This window comes from Rosa chinensis, chromosome 6 (genome assembly GCF_002994745.2).
Source record: "Rosa chinensis cultivar Old Blush chromosome 6, RchiOBHm-V2, whole genome shotgun sequence".
NCBI lineage: Eukaryota > Viridiplantae > Streptophyta > Magnoliopsida > Rosales > Rosaceae > Rosa > Rosa chinensis.
In genome coordinates, this window is record NC_037093.1 from 5,026,300 (window position 1) to 5,034,586 (window position 8,287).

General features: G+C 41.0%; 1 pseudogene; it reads right to left on the minus strand.

The window, feature by feature from the left end:
- Window positions 1-4,869: 4,869 nt before the first annotated feature.
- On the minus strand, window positions 4,870-7,980 carry LOC112170629 (annotated as a pseudogene).
- Between the last annotated feature and the right edge of the window lie 307 nt (window positions 7,981-8,287).

The window sequence follows — 8,287 nt, forward strand, 5'->3', positions numbered from 1 at the left end:
GTTTCGTAGCTTAATATGAATTGTGGAAGGTGCAGCAACGAGAAGAACATGACAGTCACTGTAGCAGTTTTGAGTCAACGCCAATATTTTCCGATTCCAGCAGTCTCCGGCCACCAAATTGGTGTTGAAGGTTCGGTTTTTGACATAGATCATTTCCCCTAAGGTCTTTCATTTCAATTTGCAGTGTAGAGGTCGAATTAACAATTTCAATTTCTAGGGTTCTTGGAATTTCTGGAAATTTTTCTCCAGCCAAATTGGAGCTCTTCTAGGTAAAATTGAAACTTGTTGTAGTTGAGAAAGAGGTTGGGTTTGTTGAGTAGATGGTGCTGCCAAATTTTGGTGGTCATCGGAGGTGGTTGCCGGTGGCACGTGGGGCCCATGCGCTGCCACTGTTGGTGGCGCGTGGAGGCGCATAGGGCAGTGTTTTAATTCCGGTTTTTAGCCCATTAAATCCTATAAATTGTGTAGAGCTTGTATGTGAAGTTTGGTAATTTTTAGAGAAACTTGGAATTATTTATGAATTTTGAAGTTCAAGGTTTCGATTATTGAATTACGAGAATCCGACAGTCGGATATCTCTCGGTTCTGCCTTGGAACCTTTAAATTAACGAATTGGTATTAGTGGAATAATTTGGGCTAAATCCGAGGGGAATGGGAGATGAAATTATGAGTAATTGATTTTAGGAATCGTATTAAATTATTGAAGAATTATTCACGGAATATAATTATGTACAGGATGACGTACCGAGCTATTGCTCTATGCCGAAACACGAATGCGTGATCGTCGGAATAGTATTGTGAATGGACTTTTGTTTTTAAGAAAATGATGCATGCATTTATTTATTTGAATATGCTCTATTTATTTATCAATTTACTTTTTCGAACATATGGTTATTTTCGTAAAAGGGATTTGGTTATATGATTATTTGAAGATTTTATGGCGTGCGGGGTCACGTCATTGAAATGCTTATTTCTCTCATATTTATTTTATTAATGAGATTTTTGAAAAGATTTTTGAAATGGGATTTCGATGGAATATTAGTTCATTATTGAACTTCCTTGCTAAATCATTATTGACCTGAGAATATTTTTGGCATGTGGGACACGCCGTTGAGTTATCGTTTTACTTCTTAAATATATTTATCGACTTTCGGTTTTGGCATTGGAAATGCCTTAATGATGATTTCAAGATTTTCTGGAATATTATCGGAAATGGGATTTCCTAAAGAAATTATAATGATTAATTAATTCTCGCCCATTTGTTTATGATTTCGAGACTATTTTGGCGTGCGCGGTCACGTCGTTGAATACATGGATTTTATCTTGAGAGATTTTGGAGAAGCCTTATGGATTTACAGATTTACTGGTTTTCGATGGTTTCTCCTCACCATACCCGGGTCATGTGATTAGGTCTCCTCCTCACCGACTTTGTGTTGGTGAGTGGCAGTTGAGGTAGCTTATTCTCCTCCTCACTTACTTTGTGTTGGTGAGTGGCAGTAGAGGTGATTTATTCTCCTCTTCACGTGGGTGGCAGTCGAGGTAATGTTCTCCTCCTCACACAATCTATGTGTGAGTGGAAGTCGAGGTTATTAGTTCTCCTCCTCGCACAATCTATGTGTGAGTGGCAGTCGAGGGTGGGTAGAGCCTGGGAGGCTCCATTGCCCTTATGGTGATATCTCTTCCCCATGTCCTATCATTACTTGACTAGCGGGGCCTAGTCCGATTTCCGTTTAACCAGCGAGGCTGGTCTTATTCTGTTGAGTATCGGAATTTCGATCTTTCCTTTCAGTCAGTTTTTCTTGAGCGGAGCTTCTCGTGGATCGTTTTCTTAATTATTGCATGCATCTGGAGAATTTTAATGAATAATGTGGGAAAGTATAAAATCCCTTTTGTTTAAAAATTGTTTATTTTTGTCCACTCACGCTAACGTATTTTCAATACTTTCCCCTGGGCCCTTCGGTTTCAAATGCCCAGTTGCAGGCAAATTGGTTGAGGTCGGGCGTACACGGAGTTGAGGCATAGTCAATAGCATGGCTTCCGTGTCTGCCCTTGAATTAGGTTTTCCTTATATACCTTTCTATTAGAATTGCTCTGATTACCGATGAGATTTATGTTATTCAAGTTGAGATTTGTATTTTGTGAATTGGAGGATGATGTTGATTTGGGGAGCAGGGTGGCTCCAGGAGCATAAGGATGAATTGATTTAGAAGTGTATATGCTTTCTATAGGTTTTGGGTAGCCCATTTTGGGGGAAGTTCCGCCAAATTTTTGGTAGAATTTCTTCTAAGGTGGGTCCCGCAGGGCCACTTCGGATTTCATGGGTGAAATCCGGGGCGGGTCTTGTCAAAAGAGGCTAGCGATATGTCTAACGTTACTCAGGTAGCCGCTAATACGGCTGCGACTGACGACTACGTGCCCATTCTCGTACCCGAGAATGCAACCCTAAAAGAGCGGCTCAGTATTCTCCAACAAAATTCGGTTGCGTACCATGAGAATATGAAAAAGGGCCTTGAAGAGGACCGCCGCCGGCTCGACGAATTCACAACGTCAATGAAAAAGCTTGAGCTAGGGGCACAAATGACACAAGGGTGAGTGGATAACATAAACCAAAAAATGCAGAAAAACCACGAAGAGCTGTTGGAAGCAAGCAAACACATTGCCATAGATATTGCGGCCATTAGAAATGAGGGATCCAACCTCGCCACCCAGGTTACCATGTAGAAGATCGATCTAGACCAGGTCAAGGAGGTTCTATACAAAACATTGGGAGACCCCAGCGCCATTCTAGGCTCCATAGGGCAATCCCTCGCATCTGGCAAATACGTGCCACTAAATGCTCGTGAAAAAGCTAGCGAAGGCAACTCGACCTCACCTGGGTTAGTGATCTCGCGACAGCCAGGCTAGCGGTGAATACTCATGGTAGTGCTGGAAAGGAAAAGCTCGCATCGCCAGTAATACAAGGGAGCAGAACTTCGAGGATTAGAGCAGGAACTTCCTCCGATCTAGCCCGAGCTACTCAATACGACAGCGATGGGGTCGAACGTACATTTGAAGAAACCCTAGAAACCCAGGGAGGAGGTGACCAAGTCGGAAGTTCCACGAAGGACACCGCGGCCGTAAAAGGTTAAACGGCGGTCGGCTTGGAGTTCCAGTCAGCTCGCGTTGGCGACGGGGCGCCAATAGCCTCTACATTGCAGGCGTCACCTCTCAGGTTGATGCAATCTTTGCCCCGGCCAGCTGGTGAAACAGAGGTCTATGCGCCACCTCCTCCTCATCAAGGATATGTGAGGAGGGACGAGGTAGAGGCTATGATCAGGGCCGCGAACTAGAGGCATAATCTGGAATAGGCCTATCAGGGGCCTTTCCCACCACATATTTCACAGGCGCCTTATCCTAGAGGATACAAGGCCATTACATTCTCTACTTTCTCGGGGGAAGAGGTCGAAAATGCAGCGGCCTATCTGGTTAGGTTCCGAGTACAGTGTGGCCAGTACCAGAACGACGACAATCTGAAGTGTAATATATTCGCCACTTCTTTATCAGGATCTACCTTTACCTGGTTCACTAAGTTACAACCAGGATTAGTCTCGAGTTGGCCAGCGATGGAGAAGCTATTCAAGGAGACCTTCAGAACTATTGAGCCGAAGGTAGATCTGGCCTCACTTACCGAAATGGCTCAGCAGCCAACTGAATCCACTATCGCATACCTTCAGCACTTCCAGATCCAAAAGGGGAGGTTGAACATAATTCTCCCTGAAAAAGTGCTGGTAAAGTTGGCGATCAAAGGCTTAGAGCCTCACCAGCATAAGAAGCAGCATAAGAGTATGTTCAGCTCCATGGGGGAGCTGATCACGGAAGTGGGAAGCTTTGAGCACTTGCTCAGAGAAATGGATGCCATGAAGAATTCCTCCAAAGGAACTTACATTCCGGGGAAATGGGGGACTGTTGCAGCTGTGAACCACTACTTAAGCTCCTATGATCCTTATTACAGGAGCGAGGAATCCGGCCTGGCAGAGGTTGAGGAGTTCGAAGAGGACGAAGTAGCAGCGCTAGAGCTCACCGGGAAGAAAGCATCAACGCTGAAACAGCTAAAGCTGAGCAAAGAGCTGGTAAAGCTCAAGTCAGTGGTGTTCACCAAACATGAGTTCGCGAGCTACACTTACAATGCAAACAAAGCTCATGAGATATTGGATGAGATGATCGCTGCCAAGATGGCACTTCTCTTATGCATCGTCCAAGAACCAAATGTGATCCAACACAGGTATACCCCACTTTCCCCCAAACCCTAGATAACAGCGACCCAAGGATTCTCCATTGGCCATCAATAAGCAACGTAAGCCAAATTCATCCAAAGGCGGGAGTGGTTTGAGGAGTCTAAAAACAACACACCAGGCAAAGCTAAAATGAGGTTTAGAATGTGCTGAAGAACCCCAATGTTCAAACTTAAGGTAGCGTGTTAGCAATGAAAGCGCTGAGCTTTTACAGCTTTCATTGTCCACCATTTTGAAACAGCTAACACTCATCAATTTCTTTATTTGATTGGTTAATGTGTCTAATGAAATGCAGTTGTTGATGTTTACACATGAACAAGTTGGAAGCTCTGGCAAAGCCTGAAGCTTGCAGCATGAATCCAAGTGAAGACATTCAAGTCTAAAGAGTTGCCCGATGCTCTCAGGTAGTCTAACAAATTGATTTTTGCTCAAATCTAACTCTCTTAACAAGGATAAGCATCCAAAATCACTGGGAATTTCAGAAAGATTGCAGTCACTTAGTTCCAGTATGGTTAATGAATGCAAACCAGAAAAATTGGGCAACGACAATCCTGCCGGAATGTGACTTCTTTTTCGCAATAACTGAAAAGGGTTGAACATCATATTCCATGATTTATGTGATTGTCCATACATCCTCCAAGAAATAATTTTTTGAGGTTTTTCAAAAGACCAATAGAGGATGGCACTTCTCTTATGCCACTTCCACTCACATCAAGCTTCTCCAAACAGGCAACACGACCCAACTCATCTGACAATTTATCAAGCTTTGAGCAACCAGAAAGATTGAGATCTTTGAGAGATTTTAAGCCACCTACACTGCTTGGAAGACACACAAGATTTTTGCAATCTCTCAAGGACATAGAAACAAGTCCTTCAAGCATGCCAATAGAGCAAGGTATCTCTCGTATAGAAGTCCCACTCGCATCAACCTCTTCCAAACAAGCTATATGGCCCAACTCATTTGGCAATTTGTCAAGCTTTGAGCAACCAGAAATATTGAGATCTTTGAGAGATTTTAAGATTCCTACACTACTTGGAAGACACACAAGATGTTTACAATCTCTCAAGGACATAGAAACAAGTCGTTCAAGCATGCCAATTGAGCAAGGTAGTTCTCGTATAGAAGTTCCACTCACATCAACCTCGACCAAACTTTCTAAATGACCAATGTCATTTGGTAGTTTTCTAAGCTTTGAGCAACCAGAAAGATTAAGAACTTCGAGAGATTTTAAGCCACGTACACTGCTTGCAAAATGCACGAGATTCTTGCAATCTTTTAAACTCAGCATCGTAAGTTTTTCAAGCACTTCAACCCCTGGGTCAACCTCATATAATCTTGTACAACCTTCTAGAAACAGAACCTCAAGATGTGGCATGCCATTAAAGTTGGGGGTGTTGATAAGATTCAAAGAGCCGCTGAGTTTAATAGTTTTCAAATTGTATAAAGGCTGTCAAGTAAAAGCATGAGAAAATCAGCTTTTATATACAACAATTTCGTATGTAAGTAATGAAATATTATGCAAGTACTTGATACCTCTATTTCCAAAGGAAAATTTTCAATGCAACTACAACACATTTCAAGTTCTAATAGCTTCTCAGGGTTGAAATGTGATGGAAGAGATTTCAAGGGATACCCGGTCCAGTTAAGAATCCGTAAACTATTAGGAAGACATTCAAGCCCATTCGGTAAGTTCCCATTCTTAATGACCAGGTATCTCAATCTGTTCATCATCAAAAAGGATTTAGCATTCACCCTCACCGTTACTCCAAGCTCAGTTGAGTCCAGAATAATGCCTTCTATAGCTTATGTTCCCTATTAAACATCACCAATATAAAATATTAGGGTTAAGAAATTAAGAATATTAGACTACCTTTTCATTAGCAAACATAACTAAAATTGTCTTACACTAAATCTCTTACAGTATTGTTGGTCAGGACATGTTTGACGTCTTCAGGTTGCCATAACCTACTGCGCCTGCCTGGCTCATTAGTAGATTCCCGGCGGACAATTTCCCGACCCATTTGTTGAAGCAAATCGTGCATCCATAGTCTTCCATGCAAAATAGTCAAGAGAGATCTTTCAATAAGAACTTTTATTCCAATAATCGCAGATACATCGCAACTGATAAGTATTTCTGTTACTCGATCTTGGTTCTCTCCACAAAAGAAGCATGAAATGCCTAGGAATATTTTCTTCTCTTCATCATCTAGATCATCATAACTAGTTTTAAGTATGTCAAAAATTTCAAGGTTATAAACTCTTTGTAGTTTTCTCAATGTACTGTTCCATTCACTTAGATCTCTTCCATGCAAAAAAGAGCCCAATACTTCAAGAGCTAAAGGGAGACCTTTGGCATAATTTATGACAGATTTAGACAAATCAAGAAAATCTTCTTCAGGGTAACCTTTTTTGAATGCTTTCCAACTGAAAAGCTGGAGAGAATCCTCACCATCAAATTCCTCAACCTTCAATCTTCTCTCCACTCCATGTTCAATCAATAAATGCTCATTTCTAGTTGTGATGAGAACTCTACTCCCTGAACCAAACCACTCTTGGTTTCCTGCCAAATATTTCAAATGCCTTGAATGGGTCACATCATCAAGAATGAGAAGAACTTTTTTGTGACCTAACAACCTCCTTATTATGGTGGCTCCTTCATGAAGGTCTGATATGTCAGCCTTTTTTGTCCAAATCCCAGAGAGAAGTTGCTTTTGTAGATTAAGTAGACCTTTTTTTCAACGGAGTCTCTAACATTGGTCAGAAGGAAACTAAATTCAAATTCACGAGAGATTCTCTCATACACCACTCTTACCATAGTTGTCTTACCAATCCCGCCCATTCCCCATATCCCAATGAAGCGGACGTCATCCACCCCTGCACCTAAAAGCAAATTGACTGGCTGCAATCTTGAGTAAATTCCAACTAGATTTTCTGCATAAATGAATGATGTAGGTTGCAGTTTTTTCCATATAACTTCAACAATATCTCTAATGAGCTTTGATTCATACCTACAACACAGAATGGGAACATTTAGTTTATGTTAATGTCTCTGCATTGGATTCGATTTCTTTTATATACTTGGAATGAGATTTGAAAAGCCTCATAAGCTGAATTTGTTATCTGCCTATATTATTTGTGAATAACATGAAGAGTGCAAAAATTAACTACTATAAATTAATAGAAAGAGACAAAAAGAAAAGAGTATGTGCGTACCATTCCTTTGAATTCCACCCAGAGAAACTTGCCACTTCAGTTAAAGCATATCTCCACCTTCGTACTTTCTCTTTGTCATCCCTAAACCTTTCTTCATGAGTAGCGAAGGCTTCTCTAAAGCTGCCTGTTTGCTTTCGTACATCAGAGGGATCAACATCATAGAAAATTGGCAGAACCGTTTCTCTTGCTTTCATACATTTAACAATTCTTACGAGTTCATCCAAGCACCATGTTGACGATGCATAATTTTGTGAGAGAACAATGAGAGCAAATCTTGATTCTTCAATTGCAGCAAAAAGTGCTGGAGAAATAGCTTCCCCTTTGTGAAGTTCAGGATCATCCCTGAAAGTTATGATTCCTTGATGATCCAATGCAGTGTATAAATGGTCTGTAAAAGCCTTTCGAGTATCCTCGCCTCTAAAACTCAAAAAGACATCATATTTCCACCGAGGAGGTGAAGAGCTCTCTGTGCTCATTTCCAATTGAACCTACTATCCTGTTGCATAGAAAATAGAAATAATGACGGATATCTTTGTAAATCCACTATATATTAACATTCATTCTAATAAACGAATCGAATATGAAGTGACAAACATTAGTTGCTTTGCCTTTTGGTAGGAAATTAATTTGATCACAAGTATTTTTGAACAGAAATTCATAAACAATTGGCATTATGTTGAAGGATATTCGACTTTAGTGTGCCTTGTCAAACTAGGATTAGTTCTATAGTTGTAATAGGAGAGATTTCCTACTCCGAGTTAGAATAGGAATCCTTGTACTCCAAGATTATGTACTTTGTAAAT